Below are 20,269 nucleotides of genomic sequence, written 5' to 3' on the forward strand. Positions count from 1 at the left end.
GACTAAATTTATCCAACCCAATGTATGTACTGGGAATGTAAGCGGCAGTTTCAGTTGCTCTGGCACATGATAGATATGTATGTATATTTGCAAAAAAAGGGCACTCACCAGGTAGTAGAAAAGTTAAAAACAAATCTTTTTTTGGACTCACAGGATATCATAGTAATTGTGTGGTGTGGAGTTGTCCTGTTTATACAATGTGGTATTAGCCAGATGACTGTTGCAAAGAGGACTGAAACATTGACTTTTGCTATGATATCCTGTGAGTCCAAATAAAGATATATATATTTTTTTTTTATCTTTTCTACTACTACCTGGTGAGTGCCCTTTATTTCCAATTTTTGTATATGTGGATTATTTTGGGATCTTTGAGGAGCACCTCCCTGTTGGTCATGGAGTGGTTCAGAGCGCGTAGTTTGGTATAATTTTAGATATATAGATGTACATATATATGACATATACTGTATTCATTTTGTTGCCTCTAGTGCAGGGTGGGGCATGGTGGAGGGGCAGCCGGCATCCTTACTCCGGCAGGGGCTGCTACAACAGGATGGGCCGCTGGTGCTATGAAATTTCAATGCAACGCGACTTGACTGCATCACAGTGATGGGCGGCAGGGAAGTTTTGCCGGGCGTACTGTCCGAGAAAGTGTGGGAGGAGCATTGTTATATACATCCAAAACCGGTGATGCTAGTAGAAAAAAATTCTTAGTGCTACTGTATGCGCGCCGAAGGAAAAATAAGGGCGCAGCCACGAGGGGCATGGCCTATTAAAATGAGGGTGTGTTAGCATGACATGACACATTTTAACGTCACTCTGGCAGCATTCCTCTCCATTCCTACCCAAATGCACCTTATTTCTATGGTTGTTTCATTGCAACGCGGAACCTCTGAAGATTCTGATCCTCCCTGGCAGACAGTATGTTCAGTTGGCATTCACTATTCATGTAGGAGATCACATGGTCCAGAAAATGCCTGTTTGTGTAGGAATTTAATCAATGTCGTCAAAATACAAGAGAGTGGGGTCGTACGTCGCACACCCTGATCTTACTGCAGGATCAGTTGATCAGGGAATGTGATGTGCAATCCCATACAGCGCTATGCCGCACCGTGTATGGCCCGCATTAGTCCTGTAAGTTGTGAGGTGGGGCCTCAATGGTTCGAACTTGCTTTTCTTGCACATCACACAGATGCTCGATCGGATTGTTCTCCCTCAGTGTAATAAGTCTTGTGCCTTACTATTTTAGTTTCTCTGTCACTTGTTTGCAAAACTGTTGGATGTGTTTGATCTAGTGTTGTAAATATTGTGCTTTTATGTGAACATATTTAGCCTAGACAGAATCTATACACATGAATTTTAAAAGTTGTTGAAACAGACACAAACATGTCAGTCATAAGGAACTAAGTTCTACTGTGGTACGCTAATTGGATGTAAAGAAAAATAGTGTTTTACATTTCTGCATATACTTCTGTGCTTATTTCATTTTACATGGTGAATAGTCTCACTGGTTCTATTGGATCAAAAACTACATTCCTGCTGTTTTAAATGTAGGGCTCCAATTATTACAGGGAAAAAAATTATGCTGCTGAATAAAATAAGCAAATGGATGTTAACTTAAGTTACAAAAAATGTTTTCCTTATTTTTTTTTTTTATTTCTTTTTTCATTACCGGTTATCATAGATGTCGAAAATTTTGTTTTTGTCTTATTTTTTTTACAATGAAAATGGCACTTTAAGTGCTAACATTTCTTGTTTAGCAGGGTTAACCCGTGTTGTGTATGCACCCATTTTTTGGGATGATTATTTATAAATCAGATATTTGCATTATCTTCCGATCTGTGAAGACCCCGCACTGTAAAATGAATTAGACTTTTTCTATGAAAAAGTGGATGTGAGTACAATGATGTGTTTATTATGAAAACATCGTGGTAATTTGTATTTCTGGTGGGACATGTAAACTGTCAAGTTTGAGAGTTGGCTAAATCTGAAATCTCTACTTTACACGACTCAGAAGGCACTGAAATCTCACAGATTGTGTCAGTGTTTGGGTTTAGAAAATACAATTGCTCTTTTCATCTCTGTCGCTGTATCTAAAGGGGCCTATCCATTAGCAGATGTTTTTCTGAGCGATGAAAGACAAAAGATATCCCTTGAAAATTCCGGTGGCTGTGCTGAACGATATCTGTCATATACATGACAGATTTTGGCGAACGATATCGCATGACATCATTCAGGGAGTGGATTTTTTTTCTCTGCAGCGCTCTGTAGCTGCTGCTAATATCGCTCGTCATTTTTACCGCATATAAACTGCCAGATATTTCTAATATCTGGCAGCGATATGCGATAATTGACCAACATGTTGGAGAGATGAAAGATTCAATTTATCAGCCGCGGTAGTGCGCATCTGTCATCGTTCAGGGCCTATCCATAGCAGATAACTTGACCAATTGAACGATATATTGTTCTATCGTTCAATTTGTCTGCTAATGGATAGGCCCCTTAATGATGTTTTATCTAGCGGTAAGCTTAAATAGTTTAAAAACAGACTGTAAACGTTGAATATAATTGTTGCCTTATCCTATGTCTGTCTGGATTAGGTAACAGGACACAGATTACACTTCGGAGACATTCAGTACTTAACAAGTTCTTGTAGTTACGGGTGTGTTAATGGCTACATTGTCCTCAAGGCATTCACTAAATAAATAGTACAAGAGGAAGGTTCTCTTAGGCGTAAGTGCACTGGAAGAACAAATGATAATAATTACAGCAAGGGGGGCGAAGTGCATCGGGAATGGCACCTCCTTACTGCACAATCTTGCTCCTGACTCTCCGAGTGCAACATTGGAGCTACCGTAAGTGCAGCATATAGCCGCACTTACTCGCAGGGGTGAGTTAATTGAACCAACCCCATAGGGGTGAATTTTATTGTTTTTTCGCACCCTCTTATGCCTAATCTTTTCTGTAAAGTGACGGAGTGATATTCAATTGTTTGTGCCAGAGTGAGTGAATGGGTGCTCATTACTTATTGCACATGTTACGCCCGAATGCGCAGGGTTTAGAGGCGTTAAGAGGCTAAACCCATCCAAAGTACTGGGCTTGCTTTGTTTGGGCACCCAAATGCTGGACTTTCGTGGATTTCTGCTCGCCACCTCAAGAGGGTGCGGGCAGAAAGAATGAACACCCGCTGCACTCGTGCCCATCAGCCGAACATTTGAATTGCTCCCATAAGTAATGGCAGCCCAAAAATCAATTGAATTCTCCCCCCTTCATAATGCTCACTGCGTATTATGTTGTTTAGTGTTTATTTACTTGTAAAAGAATGCGCCCCATAGAAGTAAGCTGTTAACCGAGAAGCGTAGGATCTTTAATAGGACAATTGTTCTTTACACCCGTTTCTCCTCCATGAATAATTGAGTTGTTCCAGGGATATTTGGTTTTTCTTGGGGTTTTTTGTTTTTTTTTTTACACATTTAAAATCTGAAATGTCAAGTGTCTCTCAGATCACCAGGTAGGAAATGATTCTTATTCCTGGTAATGGTTCAAGAAGTTTCAACCACCAATGGAAACCTTACGTGTTTCATGGGTCGACTGCCTGCTTCACAGAAGTGAAAACAGTGTTTTAAATACGTGTGGATCCAAACCTTCACCTTTGTTTGGAGTGATATTTTACCCATAATGGATTTGGTAGGTTAAGCCTTAGTGGGTTTCTGACCCCTGTAAGGCTTCTTAATAGAAGTGATTTACTGTCAGTGTCAGAAATAAGGTGCCTTAATGAAAACTCTCCTGATGGCAAATGCTAGTGGGTTACATTCAAGTGTGTTCCCATAGCCATTCTTATTCATTCACTAGTAAAAGCAGCTCTTTTGATATATGTGGTAGGACCCTGGGTGTGAGGTTTTTGATACTGACCCCAAAATATGGGCAATTATATCTGTTTCAGCTATGAGTAACTTATGTCATATGTGTTAATATTCATTATTTGTTTTATTTTATTCACTGGAATAAGAGTAAAGTTGGGTACACACTTTTTCGATTGCAGACATAGCACAGTGTGTACTGGCTTCTATGGGATCGGGAGGTCGAACCAATAAATATTAAACAGTAAATAATAAGATGCGACCTCCCGATCCCGACCGTTGCAGGAGTGTTAAAAGCAGTTTATCGGCTAACGCTCCTGCATCGGGACAGCATAGACACCTATACAATCCAACGGCCGTTTGCTTGATATTGAAAGAACAGCCCGACAATTGTATAGGTGTGTACCCAGCTTAAAAAATACAATAATAAGACTGAGGATACAGCAACATTTTGATCAACTGTCTTTTAATTTTTACTGACATTTATTTGTATGATCAGCGTAAAATAGTCTAAAAATTATATAACATTTGGTGTAGATGTGTGTGTTTACATTTTTTTGATGGTGATATTAACCATTAAGCATCAAACAGAGCGAAGGAAAGATGATTTATGATGAGCATAGTCAGGAAGAAAAGGTTTCAGTGGAAGTCAAATATATCCTGTGTTGTGGGCTTGTCCTGGCTATACCAAATTCAGCATCACTGTTTCAAGTCCTCTACCATTTTCATGCTTATAATAAATGTCAATAATATGTATTTGATTTTTCTTCTTCGTTCCTCCATGGCAGCCTACACCTTTGGAATAGGACCTGTTCCCCCTAGTATAGACAGGAAGTTTTCAGGGACCGCCCCCCTCACCGTATATAGTCCAGCCCCTTCTTCTGGTCCCTTGTCTTATTTCATATCTCCGAGCAGGATAGGGAAGTTTGTTATTTTATATTCGTATGGGACTTACCTATGTATTTGCCCAGTGTGCCCTTAACACCACTGCCTGAGTTGGGGTGGTTCCCCAGAGGGACAGCATGAAGGTTGGTATGCAGCGAGGCCGGCAGGAGACCGGAGGAATGGTGATACTCCCGCTTTTAACCAGGAAAGTCTCCAGAGGTCGGCGACTCATACATTGTTTGTGGAAGCCTATGCAGAGATGCACAGCGCATGCGCCCGATCTCTCATAGGTCATAGGGCTATAATGGTGCTGCACACCGTAGAAAGGTATAATATCTGTTACAGCCGATTTGAGTTGCAGTCGTGCCATAAAATGGGCGCAGAACCTTCTCCCCAACAACCAAATAGTGCCCAGCCGAGGTAAGTCCCTTTAGTGGGCATTTATATGGATTATGCTAGCTAAGTATCATGTTAGTGATAGAGTATTGTTTAATGTACTGTTGGACCTAAGAAGAAAGCTAAAAACAAAGCATTTAAGATGTGTGCTGCCTGTGATAACCATTCTTAAACTGATGGTGTTCTGTGAGGATTGTGATCAGAAAAATACTACACCTGTGATTGTCCAGCAGTCTAACGAGTTCAGGTGTTATTGGACTAGATAAAAAAAGATTTGTTTCTAAAGAAGAATTTGTCTATGCATATGTCCAAAAGATCTGCATCTGTAACATGTTTCTTCTGAATAGAGTCTGGAGAGATTCATGAGGATGTGAGAACTTTGTGTACTTTTTGAAAACATATATAAACAATGAATTATAAGGGTGTAAGAGCTGTGTAATTCAATGCACTAATACCCTGCTGCACTAATGGTGATGTTAGTGGAGACCCTGATTATTAACCCGTGTGGGTTTCCAATTAGGGTCCGTATTCAATTAGAAGCGAAAAGCCAAGATCGGCGAAAATATTGCCGATTGTGTCTCTTCGCCTGTCGGAAACTTATCTCCATAGTTAATTTCATCCGCTTTTTACGTACGCGGAAAGTCAGCGCAATGTAAGAGGTGAAAAAGATTCGCCTCTGAATAGCAGGAGAAAAGTGCAACCTTTTTATTTTGGGGTGCGTCAAAAAAATCCAGGGGAAAAAAAGCTAAAACCCCAAAAAAGTACTTTGAATTTGGGGGCAAAAAAGCTCAAAGTGCAAACTAGCGAAATAAGGTTCTGGGGGTGCTCTAAGAAGAGGGTCAAGTGTTTTGGGGATTGCAGGTGCTTTTATGAGGGTGGAATTTCACTTTTATTAATATTTCACTTTAGAAACATTAATAGATGCTAGCTCCCATTTTCAGGTACCCCAAATTTGCCAGCACTACTTATTTTCTACAAAAAAATACTGCTTTATGCCATTCTCCACCACTTGTGCAAAGACGCTAGAGGCAATTGTACCAACTTAAGTACCCCAAACAGTTTTATTAGGGCTAATCGGGCACTACTACATTGATCCCCAATGTTTCTGCATCTTTTTTGGGGGTTCAGGCTGATTTCCCCGGTTCTGACACCACTTTCCGCCTTTTCTGACTTTGCGTGTCGCCGTTTACGTGCCTTTAGGAATTGAATAGGGCGAATAGGTGTACGCGCACGATAAGTTTCCGCGGCCAAAATACGCGATGTAGGCGAAAAGTCCGGCATGCAAAACTCTATCGTATGTGCGAATCTAATTGAATACAGCCCTTAGACAAAGAGTGTCAGAATCTAAATAAAAGGCAAAATGTATTTAATCGTGTTGAAATTATAAGGGTGTAATTTAGGATGTTGATTTGCTTAATTGGTGCACATTACCTAAGTGGATGCTGCAGTTGCAGAGTTAATGACCAGAATTATCATTCCATTGGGGGATGGGACAGCAGTTAAAGATACGGATGGAAAATTTGTTTAAAAAAATTACATGTTTCCACTGCAGTATCCCTGAAGTCTGGTGTACCTATGGCTCAGTTTCTGGGGCAATAAGACTCTAGAGTGCGAATTTGCATACAGATATTTACGAAAGCATATATATCTTAGAGAAACCTAGAGATAATGCAGAAAACAATTTGTATATTGTGTGAAGCGTTCTTGGATACTGTGACGTATGCAGCAAGATCTGTGGCTACAGGGATAGTAGCAAAGAGATCTAGGGTTTACGATCCTGGATAGCTGATGTGAACTCAGTGACAGCAGTTGGTGTAGTGGTTGGCATTGCTGCCTCACATCCCTGGGGTCATGAGTTTAACACATTAGCTGTGTGGTGTTTGTTTGCCAAAAAAAAAAAGTTGGTTACACTAACTTATGAAGGTTACTTACTATTGGGAAATTCACTAATACATAAAGTGATGGGTGGTAAATCAGATTACCTCAGGTTAAGCGGAATAGATGGACCCAGGATATACAGACCCGGTCATCTGTACAATCGAAGGTTTCTTCAGGAGTTACCAGACGATCCTTTCTGCAGAGTTAGGAGGATTCAATCCTAAACAGCAATGACTACTGTACAAGGCCTGTTAGAAATAGCAGTAGTTGGAAGATTAATACAGTACGCCAGTCGATTCACTGTATTCAGGACAGATGGGTATTGGATGTGGTATCCAATAGATATTGAATAGAGTTCAAAAAGGAACCAGAAGTAGACAATATGTATTATCAAGAATGCCAATTACAAAGTGGGAAAGATGGCTATGGAAGCCAGTTTAACTAAATTAATCAGCCTTCAAGCAGTAAAATAGTGCTAATTGGATAAAGGAAACCCCATTTCTATTACCTTTTTCAGGTTAAAAAAAAAAAAAAAAAAAAAACCTCAGAGTTCAGGACCATTCTGGATCTAAGAGAACTAAACAAATATATTCAAACAAGAAAGTTTCATACGGAAACGTTAAAGTCTATTCTAGCAGGCATTGATAGACTTAAGATACTTATTTTCACATCCCAGTAAACAAAAATTATCAGAAATTTGTAAGATTCTGTGTAGCAGGAAGACATTCCCAGTTCACATGTCTTCCCTTTTGTTTATCGACTTCACCAGGGGTATTCACCAAGGTGTTCGTAACTGTGATGGCGCACCTAAGAGCCCAGGGGATTATGATCTGGCATTATCTAGATGACATATTGATCTCCTGAAGGACAGAAGATATAGTACGAGACTATGTAAAGGCCCCCATACATCAGCAATTGATTGCAGCAATTTGCAATCGATTGTGTATAAAAAGCTTTCCCTTTTTCAATCGATTGTGGCAATTCTGCAATCTGCAAATCGATTGAAAAAGGAAAAGATTTTTAGACACAATCGATTGCACAATTGCTGCAATCAATTGCTGATGTATGGGGGCATTAAGACCAGCTCTACAATGTCTGCAGATGTTGGGCTGAGTTATAAATTGAGACGAGTTGTCCGAATCCAGTCCAGACAATCCAATTTCTAGGGTTTATAATACCCAGAGGTACATGGTCTCTCAGAAGACAGATGTACAAAGATACAGAATATGGTCAATCTCATACAGAACCACAGCAGGTTTCAAGTCCGTACAGGATTAAGACTGCTTGGAAGGAACTAGTCAACCGTAGATGTAGTAACTTGGGTAAGGTGGCACATGATAAGTCTACAGTGGGACATTTTAAATGCATTCCAAAAAAAATAAAAAAAATGCCTCTTTATTATCATATATGATTGAGATAAGAAATAAAAGAATTCCTAGACATGTAAGTGAATCTGAAAACAGATCAACGTTATTGCTTCAATCACAATACCTAGTTTTGATGACAGATGCAAGTCAGTCAGGATGGGGGCACATGTATCACAACAGGTGACACAAGATCGATGGACGACACAGGGAAAGTTATTTTCTTCAAAGCAAAGAGATGCAAGCGGTATGGAAGGTGATACAGTACTTCCAAGCCCACCTAAGAGGAATTCTCAGACAACGTGACAGTGATGACATACATAAATCGTCACGGTGGTACCAGGAGTTAGATCCTCATGAAAAGGTTTAAAAAATCGTGAGTTGGACGGAAACGTACTTACTCTTCCTTTCAGCACTCCATGTGGCAGGCAAGGACAATGTGGTAGCAGACTTCTTAAGCAAGAAAATTCTTCCAGGAGAGTGGGAATTGAATATGGATATGTTCCAAGAAATAGTAGGAAGATTTGGATTGTCCAGAAGCGGATCTAATGGCGACAATAGGGATAGATGTCGTCTTGCAAAAATTTAATTTTCACCTGGCATATGTCTTCTGCCTTTCCTACTGGTATATATGATTTTGAAAAGGATCAAACAGGAATAAGTGGAGGTAATAGCGATCTTACCTTATTGGCCCAGAAGAGCCGGGTTTTCAACTGTATTAAAGATGACAATGTAAGAACCATTGCTGTTACCAGCCAGACTAGATATGTTAAAACAGGGTCCGTTATTACATCAGAACCCGGCAGTACAGTACTCAATTTAGTGGTCTGGAAATTGAGAGGAAGATATTGAAGCAAAAAGGGCTTTCCAAATAAGTGATACACATCCTATTACAGGGAAGAAAGAAAAATAATTCTTAACAGATATATTAAAGGATTTGGAAAACATTTATCTCATTTATGGGAAATGAGCCGAGGCCATGAAGACGCAGATATCACAAATATTGCAATCTCTACATGAAGGATTTATTAAAGGTTTGGCCGTCTCAACAGTCAAAGTACAAATATCAGCTCTCTGTGTACATCTGGATAAGAAATTAGCAGAAGATGAACTAGTAAAGAGATTCTGTCAAACAATTAAGAGTATCCACCCACAAGTTAAATCTGTCACAGCCCCGTGGGACATGAAGTAGTCCTGAGAACATTAATAGTGACTCCATATGAACCTCTAGAAGTGTCACTTAAACATTTAAAGTAATTTTTCTAACTGCGATAACATCAGCAAGAAGAATGAGTTAATTAAAGGCCTTGTGGACAGAGGAGCCATATTTGAATATTAGGCCAGAGTAATATCGAGGACAAAACCGGAGTTTGTGCCAAAAGTGGTTTCAGAATTTCACCTCAATCAAGATATAGTATTACCAGCTTTTTTGCCTCAGCCAAAAAAAAAATTACAGAAAAACGACATATACTGGATCTGGTTGAGCTATTTATATCTACATAGAATAAGCGAATTCAGGAAAACAAAGCATCTATTTGTTCTACCATATGCAGTGTTCTCCCCAGGCTGTTTTTTTGCGGGTGCACCACCCGGCACTTTGGGAGCCTGCAAGTGGTGACAGTATCTGGGAGCTGTATAAAAAGGACCAGACCCTACAGACTTTGCAGCTTTTTCATAATCAGATGACTGTGCCTCTAATAAGAGGATAATTAATATATAATCTGTTATTTCAAGTTTAAATCCTTATAAGGTCAGGGTTTTAAAACATTTTATTATTGCGAAGGCCCCCACCCAGCTACTTCTTGATGCCACCCAGCTGGAAAAAAATTCTGAGGAGAACACTGCATATGGAATTAGACAAGGCCATAGTCCTACTAAACAGACCATTGCAAGATGGATAAGAGAAGTTATTATCTTGGCATACAATAAAGTACTACTTAAGGTGCCGGAGACCCATAGCGCTCTATTTACTACAAACTGCATACTGAATGCAGATTGTAGTTTGATATTACTGGCTGAATATCACAGGGATTTACTAAAAATCCCTTGCAGGAACAGAGCTTGCAATAAAGCTCTGTCCCTGCGAATCCCCTCCGCACACTTATCACGGTATTTTCACCCAAAAAAATACTATGACAAGTGCCTGCGCATGTGCCGCCCACCGTTAAGCCCGGCATCACCAGAGCACCGTTCTCCGGTCCCTGGACTCTGGTAATTTTTTCTCAATTTATATTTAGTAACTTGCACACAGATCGCATTTCCCATTACAATTATGGAAAATGAGAACTGATTACTAAAAATAAGTGATAATTAGGCCTTGGAGTAGAATTTTACGAATTCTACTCCAATTGCCCTTTAATAACTTTAGGTGATACTAAAAGGGTGTGAAAATACCCTTTTTCACTTTATTTTAGTAAAAATAATGTTAAGAAATAGAGCCCTTAGAGCACACTCAAATAGGGCTGAAGCTACTTCTTTGGCAAAGAAGGTGAAGGCTTCGGTAGAAGAGATTTGTAAAGCAATACATTTAAGTCTCATTATCCATTGAATTTGTCAAAGTCTTGCTTTGGAGATAAGGTACTTCAGGAAGCACTTAAAATGATTGATATGCAGAAATCTAGGTTTGGTTATTGCCCTCCCTGTATATTAGCTTTGGTATGTCCCAAGGTGTAGGTTGCCATGGAGAAATGAAGAAGAAAACATCGTATACTTACCGTTTCTTCGAGAGACTCCATGGCAGCCCATAGTTACCCTCCCTTAAGTGTTTTTTCTAGGAACCGATTACAGGGAGACACCCAAAAAGACAAGGGACCAGAGGAAGGGGCTGGAATAGATACGGTGAGGGGGCGGTCCCTGAAAAAACTTCCTGTCTATACTAGGGGGAACAGGTCCGATTCCCAAGGTGTAGGCTGCCATGTAGTTCCTCAGAGAAACAATTATCGGTAAGTATAATCCAATGATTTTGCCATCCATTATTAATTACAAATGTGTGTTTTCAGGATAACCTATAATAATCGCATTACTGCCATTTTAAATGCAGTAGATTGCAGTAGTACCTGTTGCCTTTATACTGTGTAGAGGCAGTGCTTTAATTTGCTGAAAACTGGCTGAGCTCTTCAATCCACTACCAACTTGCATATTATTGAGGCATGAGGTAGAGTCCCTAGTATATATAGTACAGTACTAGGATGCATTCTCTTAACTAATGTAGAATGACTTTCCTTAATAATAGACTTGCAAAAGTACTCTCCCCCTTTGCATTTTTCATGTTTTGCTGCCTCATACCCTGGAATTAAAATGGACTGTGTGAAGGTGTGCATCATTTCATTCACTGAACATGCCTACAATTGTGAAGTTGTGTTTTTTTTTTTTTTTTTTTTATATTGTGAATCAAACAACATTTAGGACAACATAACAGAAAACTTCAGTGTGCATAACTATTCACCTCCCTAAAGTCAGTGCTTCGTCGAGCCACCTTTTGCGGCAATTACAGCTGCAAGTCTTTGGATAAATCTCTATGAGCTTGCCACATCTTGCCCCTGGGATTTTTGTCCATTCCTCAAGGCAAAACTGCTCCTTCATGTTGGATGGTTTCCGCTTGTGAACAGCAATCTTCAAGTCTGACCACAGATTCTCATTTGGATTGAGATATGGGCTTTGACAAGGCCATTCCAACACATTTAAATGTTTCCCCTTAAACCACTCAAGTGTTGCCTTAGCAGTATGCTTCGGGTCATTGTCCTGCTGGAAGGTGAACCTCTGTCCCAGTCTCAAATCACAGGCAGACTGAAATAGGTTTTGCTCAAATATATCCCTGTATTTAGCACCATCCATCTTTTCCCTCGACTCAAATCAGTTTCCCAGTCACTGCTGCTGAAAAACATCCCCACAGCATGATGCTGCAACCACCATGTTTCACTGTGGGGATGGTGTTCTTGGGGTGAAGGGATGTGTTGGCTTGCGCCAGACATAGCGTTTTCCTTGGTGGCTGAAAAGTTACATTTTAGTTTCATCTGACCAGAGCACCTTCCTCCATACATTTGGGGAGTCGCCCACATGCCTTTTGGCAAGCTCAAATCATGTCTTCTTATTTTTATCACTAAGTAATGGCTTTTTCCTTGCCACTCTTCCATAAAGCCCAGCTCTATGGAGTGTACGGCTTATTGTGGTCACATGCATATATACACCAGTCTCTACTGTCGAACTCTGCAGCTCCTTCAGGGTTACCTTTGGTCTCTGTGCTGCCTCTGATTAATGCCCTCATTGCCCGGTCTGTGAGTTTTGGTGGGCAGCCCTCTCTTGGCAGGTTTGTTGTGGTACCATGTTCTTTCCATTTGATGGTGCTCTGGGGGATCATCAAAGATTTGGAGTTTTTTTTCTAACCCAACCCAGAATTGTACTTCTCAACAACTTTGTCCCTGACTTGTTTGGAGAGCTCCTTGGTCTTCATGGTGTGATGCCTTTTGCTTAGTGGTGTTGCAGCCTCTGGGGCCTTTCAGAAAAGGTGTGTTTATACTGACAGATCATGTGACACTTGGATTTCATACAGGTGGACTTAATTTCACTAATTATGTGACTTCTAAAGGTAATTGGTTGCACAAGAACTTTTTGAGGGGCTTCATAGCAAAAGGGGTGATTACATATACACATGCCAATTTTCAGAATTTTATTTATAAAAATTATTTTTTTATATATATATATATATTTTTCTCATTTCACTTCACCAAATTAGACTATTTTGTGCAGATCATCACATAAAATTCAGATTAAAAAATAAATAAATTATAGGTTGTAATGTAACATAAAAGGTAAAAAGCTAAGGGGGTGAATACTTTTGCAAAGCACTGTACATCCTCATTTGAACCCCTGCACTACTTTGGACAAGTCACTAATTTTTAGCAGTGCAGGGGTTAATATTCAAGTGAAAAGTGTTAGAACAGTCAAATTCTATTATGCATTAGACAAACACTAAAGATCTCATTCATATTTTTGGTCTTCAAAAACTATTGATGTTTAATCTAAAACATTGTCAAGCATTAAGTGCCACTTGTGCCCTGTAGCTTTCCCTTCCTTTCTCCCCTACAGTAGTACCTTCTGTTTTACACTTCTCTCCCTGCTCATCTCCTATTTTTTTGTAATACAAACATGGAGTTCCTCCCTTCCAATCCGTCTATCTGCGTTTTCCCACACCATTCTCTCCCCATCAGTTCTATCCCACCACCACCACCTTCTCTCCCTGACGTTGTATAGTTCTGGAATACTACGGTAATTAGAAAAAATTCTTATCAACTTACCAGAATTTTTTACTAATTACAACTGTATTATTATCACTATCATTGCGTTTATTTGCATAGAGCCCCAAACTCTTGCAGCGCTGGACATTCAACTTACCAACATACCAATACATGAGTGCAAACTTAAATAAAATTGCAGCTTACTACATAAAACTGTAAGAAAGATTGAGCACTAATGTGTCAATTAAAAAAATAAATAGTAAAAAAAAAAAAACGTTTTAAAAAGAACAACAATTTTTGGGGTTGGGGTATATATAGGTTTATACAGTTAGATTAAGAGTGGAAATGATACAGAGGAGAAAATACAGAAGAGGAAATAAGGAGGAGAAGGTAGCTGCGATCCAGCACATTAATGTTTATGCTCTTTTGAAAATTGCGGGATGTAGCTGGGTTGAATCAGCGGTATGGGTGGAACTGTACCTATTCCTTACCTTACTTAGTCGGAGCTCTTCAGACTGATAGCGCAGTCCTCCCCGGGCCAGCTTCTTGCTTCCACATGTGTGGCAATTTTGGCTTCTGGTGATGATGTTGATGATGTTGACCGCTGCGTGCTGCTTGTGTCGGCTTTTCAGCTGTGTCTGTTGCCCGCTTGTCACACCAACGCGTTTCGTAGTTTTTTTTTTTTTTTTTTTCATAAACCTGCATTTTTATTTTTTTTTTGTAATTGACACATATTAGCGCTCAATCTTTCCTTCATAAACTGCTTTTTTATTGAGCTGCTTTTAAACACACAAGCTAAGCGCAGATAACCTTCTCTATTCAATACAATAAACCTGTAAGAGCTTAAAATCTAGTGGTATTGCTATATTTAGTAAGGCATTCAGGTTACATTGCACAGACATGGAGCGATATGGCGGCCGATCCGATGGATTGGAACTATTTTGCTGCTTTATCGGCCAGTGCGCGCTCCTGTGGGATCGTTCATCGCTCCTCCAGATCTTTCATGCTGCACAAGAGATCTGGAGAAGTGATGCAGTCGGCATATCAGGCAGTCGGGCAGTGGATCGCTCCGTGTGGGGGGACTGCCCGATATTTCGGATGGGCCGTCGCATCCCCGGCTACACATCGTGCCACGTGTAGCCAGCTTATGGATTGCAATTTATTTTAAAAGTGTAAATTCACATTTTGTTTCATAGTAGCTGATCTAACATTTTCACTGGCACACAAAACCTGTTAGGACATGTTTGGTTACAGCCTTTGGTTGCGTATTAACTAATATTTTGACACTTTAAGGTCATTAAACATTTCAGAGAATTTCAGCTGCAGCCTTTGGATAGTTGAGATTTTTTTTCTTATTAACTAACTTGAAATACTTGTTTTAAGTCATGCCAACAGGTATTAGGTTTAAATGATAGCTCTATTCTGGAAGTTTTAAATCTTATAGGATTAAGTTTCTTTGGTGGGCTTTTTTTAATTCTGCTACAACCAATCTGCAAGCAGCAGTGTTGTACTTAGAGGATTTAACTGTTTCAGATGTGTTTTTTTTTTTTTTTTTTGTGAATACTACTGTACTGACTTATGGTTGCTTCCTTTTTAATGTAAGCAACAATGCAAAACGCTTTTAGTCATAGAAGTGAGCATTTTAATGTATGCAGAATGTGGGGAAAAAAAATCAGTTTTGCCAACTTGAAAAAAGAGCTCTGTCCAAAGACCAACCCCCCTATTTACTTGTAATTCTTATCTTTCATATATTGCCTTTTAATTTATTTTCTTCTCTGTCTCAATTCCCTTATGTTCCGTAGCTCTCGTCTAAAGCGGCAGGAACTATTCAATTGTTTGTGCCGCTGGGTGCCCATCAAATCCATCCAATATAGGGCTATTGGGAGTCTTAACTGCAGCACACCCAGTAGTTTGCATGGGAAAAGATGCTTTAAGTGGCTAATCCCGGAGCATTTGGGCATGTGAATGCGCCACTCACGCCTAGCAGCACAACACAAACAGTTGAATATTTCTGCCACTTTAGACTGGAGCTTCGGGCACCCAAAAACAATTTGAATTCCAAGCTTTTCTCATCCATGTGCTGAGTCTATTTTGACACTTTTTTTTTTTGGCTGGTCTTATTCCATCATTAGTATCTTTTACCCAAACAAAAATGTACTGATCTTGTTTTGGGGGTTTTTTAACAGAATACTTTGAACTTCAAGAAATACCAATAGTTTGTTTATATTTCCTCACATGGCAAAGAAAATCTACCCAAAATGACCAAAAAAGTAAAATGTGAAGGAATAATATGATAGTTCAGTAGGCAACCTACAAAGGGAGATCTGGGCATAAGAGGCCCCCCATCTCTTGACTTATGAACACTTTCTGAATTTATAGGATGTTTTTGACTTGTGATCATCAGACAATATTTACTAAAGGAGCACACGGTTTGGAAGAGGAAACTCTCATTTTTTAAACACTGGTTCCCCTGTGTATTAGCTTTTTTTAGTGCTTCATCTGTCCGCTAACTCTAATTGTATTTCTTTAGTGCAAGGTTGTATTGTCTTGTGATCACAGATGGATAACCAGTAAAGTGTCACAGCATTTTGATTTGACTTTTCTCTTTAAAATGCGGAGATTTTAGTGATTTCTGCAGTATAGGGCTTATTCTCTGCTGATTATCATTGTCACCATGGAATCATTTCTCAGGGACCACATCATATGAAAGATGTCTCCTTTTTTAAACAAGGGTACAGCTAAGCTTGATGGTTCCATGACGGGGGAGAGGGGGGGTTTGTGCGCTACATCATTGCCTGACTCTTTACAGCTGATTTCATTGTTTTGCATTGAAAGGGTGGGGATTATTGACCTTAGTCAGCTGGCAGCATATTAAGACGTAATTTAGGGCAATTCCGTTACTGGTAACAGTGTTTGTCTGGCACCTCATCAACACAAACGTTGCAGATGACTATATAGGTGCACACAGAAATCTGGCATGTGCCGCACGCTGCTTGAATTTCCTCCATTGAGTGAGGGAAAAGAGCTGCCGTTTCCAATAATAAAACAGAAAACAAAACAGACTACTGTGCAAAATTGCTTCTGTACAATATAGAACACAAAATATGCCCTCCTTTATAACATTTACACCTCATTTATAAATCACTTTCTGTTTAAAAGCAAAGTTTGCTGTGCATAAGAAAAAATATTCCCACTTATTCCCCATATGCAAGGAGTACAGCAGAGAATTATCAACATGGCGTTGTTCTTATGTAAAGGATATTGGAGAGTGTTAATAAAACTAATGGAAAAATTTAGTTGTAACACAAATGTTCTAGTGGATTGCAGAGAAAGAAAGCAAATGTCCACTTACTATATGCAGTTACCTTTTCCCTCTGTATCAGATTTCATAAACGCACCCATTGCAATGTTTAGGCATCCTCTGCACAAATGTCTTCCCGTGCCTTCCTGCCTCATAATGTAGATATCTAAAGTAGAACTTGCACATAATGTTTCTGATAGGTGCCTAATGCAGATGACTTATTGCAACTGAACAAATCAATACTGGGCTATTAAATGTTCAGCAAACTACAGCTTCTTTCATTAAGATGGAGCCAGAAATAAACCTGTTTCCATACTGCTGATTCCGCATCCAGTGCTATATATTGCTCTTTCTTCCCTTTAAGCGAGCACATTAAGCAGTGTTTTATTTTGAGGAAAGCTATGTATCCTGTAATATGTATAAATATATCCCCTTGCTTCCTGTTGAAAATATTGAATAGTCACGGCTGTCTATACAGCGATTTAATATTCCCATGTGTGTTTTTTTCTGTGGATAGTAAGCTTGGATGATTTTAATGGCTTTTTTTTTTCATATTCATCTTGGAGATACATTAATATAAGGTGGAGATGACAAAGTCAAATTGAGGAATATTGTATTCCAAGCAAAAGTTTTTAATTTGAATTTTTATTTTATGTGCTAAATACAACATTGGGGTGTATACCAATCAACCATAGCATTAAAATCACCTGCCTTATATTGTGTGGGTACCCATCAAAACAGCTCTGACCCATCGTAGCGTGGACTCCACAAGGTCTCTGAATGTATCTGGCACCAAGACATTAGCAGCAGATACTTTATGCCCTTTAAGTTGCGAGGTGGGCGCTCCATGGCTTTGACTTGTTTTTTCAGCACATTCTACAGATTCTTTATTGGATTGAGATCTGGTGAATTTGGAGGTCAAGTCAACACCTTGAACTTTTTGTCATGTTCTTCACACCATTCCTGAACATTTTTTGCAGTGTGGCAAGGTGCACCATCCTGCCGAAAGAGTCCATTGCAATAAGGGAATACCGTTGCCATGAAGGGGTGTACTTGGTCTGCAACAATGTTTAGGTAGGTGGTACGTGTCAAAGTAACATCCACATGAATGCCAGGACCCAAGGTTTTCCAACAGAACATTGCCCAGAGCATCACACTGCCTCCACCAGCTTGAATATTTCCCATAGTGCATCCTGGTGCCTTCTCTTCCCCAGGTCAACAACGCATATGCATCCAGCTGTCCACATGATGTAAAAGCCTGGTCATTTATCAGACCTGGCCACCGTCTTCCACTACTCCATGGTCCAGTTCTGGTGCTCACATGCCTATTGTATGTGCTTTCGCTGGTGGACAGGGGTCAGCATGGGAACTCTAACTGGTCTGCAGCAAATTGCAATGCACTGTGTGCTCTGACACTGTTCTATCATAGTCAGCATTAACTTGTTTAGCAATTTGTGCTGCTGTAGCTCTTCCGTGGGATAGGATCTGATGGACTAGCCTTCGCCCCCCAGGCATCAGTGAACCTTGGACACCCATGACCCTGTTGTCAGTTCACCGGTTGTCCTTCCATGGACCACTTTTGGTAGGTGCTAACCAATTGAATACACGGAACTCTCCACAAGACCTACGATTTTGGAGATGCTCTTCATTTAGCCTTCACAATTTGGCCCTTGTCAAAGTTACTCAGATCCTTGCACTTGCCCTTTTTTCTTTCTTCCTACACATCAACTTCAATAACTAGCTGTTCAGTCGCTGCCTAATATATCCCACCCCTTGACCAGTATCATTGTTACAAGATTATCAATGTTGTTCACTCACCTGTCAGTGGTTTTAATTTTATGGCTGATCGGTGTGTATAGTCCTTTTACTATTAATTACACTAAAGATGAGCTTCAGTATTTGATGAGTTATGGCTGTGCACATCACCGTCTATTACAGTATCCAAACAGTGCTAATATTCCAGCACACCTCTATGGTGAAATTTAGTGATGTTGGTCGAAAATTACCTTCGCCCAACAATTGCAGGAGCCACTTTGTGGCCATTGCAAATAATTGAAGCTCCCTCTAAATCTATTTTCACACTAATGAGTTCATATGTTTAAAAGCGAAAGCCAAAAAGAAAAACAAAATACGCACAGTTTTTTTGTGTTGGATTTGCGACTTTAGAAGTGTTTGTAAATCTGTCATTTTTATATCTCTCTGAAACTGAGGGTTTTGTTTGTGTCTAATGCAGCTAGTCTGGAGCATAGCTTAATCGCAGAATGGCTGACAACTCTGCTCCAGTTCTTGTAGCTGGATAAATGACTTGCTTTGTGAACAAAGCATTAAGTTCATGTCAGTATCTGTGAAAAAAAAAAAAATTTACCAAATGAGACTCTACCTATTAGCGTTTAGCTTGTGTTGTGCTGCAGTGCTTTATGTTTTACCCATTTAAATGTATGACAAATAGCGACACAGTTCAAACCTAGGTTCATATGAACAGGAATGCAATTTAAGTACAATGAAATATAGCTAAGGAGCTATTCTACATGCTTTTGGCTTAATCAAGATAATGTTTTGTCATGGACTCGGGTTTAAAAACAATGCAGATCATTTAGGTCTTTTTTAAGCACATGCTTAAATGTAATAATGTTAATGTTTGTGTCTAGTTTTGACGTGTACCAAACATATTGAAAGCTAATAAAAAAAATTTTAATTTGGTATACAGTATTTACATTTTGCGCTTTACTTGTGAAGTGAAAGCTGCCAGTTTCAAACCACCCACACTGGTTCCTCTCATAATAAATGTAAACTATATTGTGCCCATACATTTTACACATGGAAAGTGATATGAATATTGCATCATAGGGGGGAATTCAATTGTTTTTGTGCACCTGAACGTCTAAACTGACGTTTTTTTCGCATGTCACACCCAAATAGACCACATTTAGACTTATAAAGCAGCTAAACCCATCTAAAGTCCTGCTTAGTGCACCCAAATGGCAGTTGGACACCCAAAAGAGGAACTTTACACCGATTTCTGCTTCAGGAGGCAGCAAGCCGAAATCATACATTCGCGCCCGTCGGCAGAAACAAATTGTTCTGACAGGCACGAAAACAATTGTATTCCCCCTCATAGTTGGGTAAAAAGTACTTTCCCTTGACCACAGTAACAAGTGTTAAAAGAGAATGCTTATTTAATTTAGTTAATTACCCATGTTTAATCCTCTATTTTAAGAAATCACTTATTGGTTCTATATTATGTAAGTAATTAGCTTGATGTGATATAGTAAAACGGTCACCATCTAGTGGTCCTCCACTCTTAGGGTGTGTGGGGTCTTAATTTCTAAGCACTGTTTCGGTCTCTAATTTAAA

At 39.5% G+C, this 20,269-nt stretch overlaps 1 protein-coding gene across 2 annotated transcripts in view; it reads left to right on the forward strand.

Moving 5' to 3' along the window:
* The window catches only part of RPS6KA3 (ribosomal protein S6 kinase A3), a 177,135-nt gene that overhangs the window by 52,434 nt on the left and 104,432 nt on the right, over positions 1-20,269 (forward strand). The gene's annotated exons all lie outside the window — the stretch shown is intronic.

Source organism: Taudactylus pleione, unplaced genomic scaffold (genome assembly GCF_031769625.1).
Source record: "Taudactylus pleione unplaced genomic scaffold, aTauple2 ptg000026l, whole genome shotgun sequence".
NCBI classification, from domain to species: domain Eukaryota; kingdom Metazoa; phylum Chordata; class Amphibia; order Anura; family Myobatrachidae; genus Taudactylus; species Taudactylus pleione.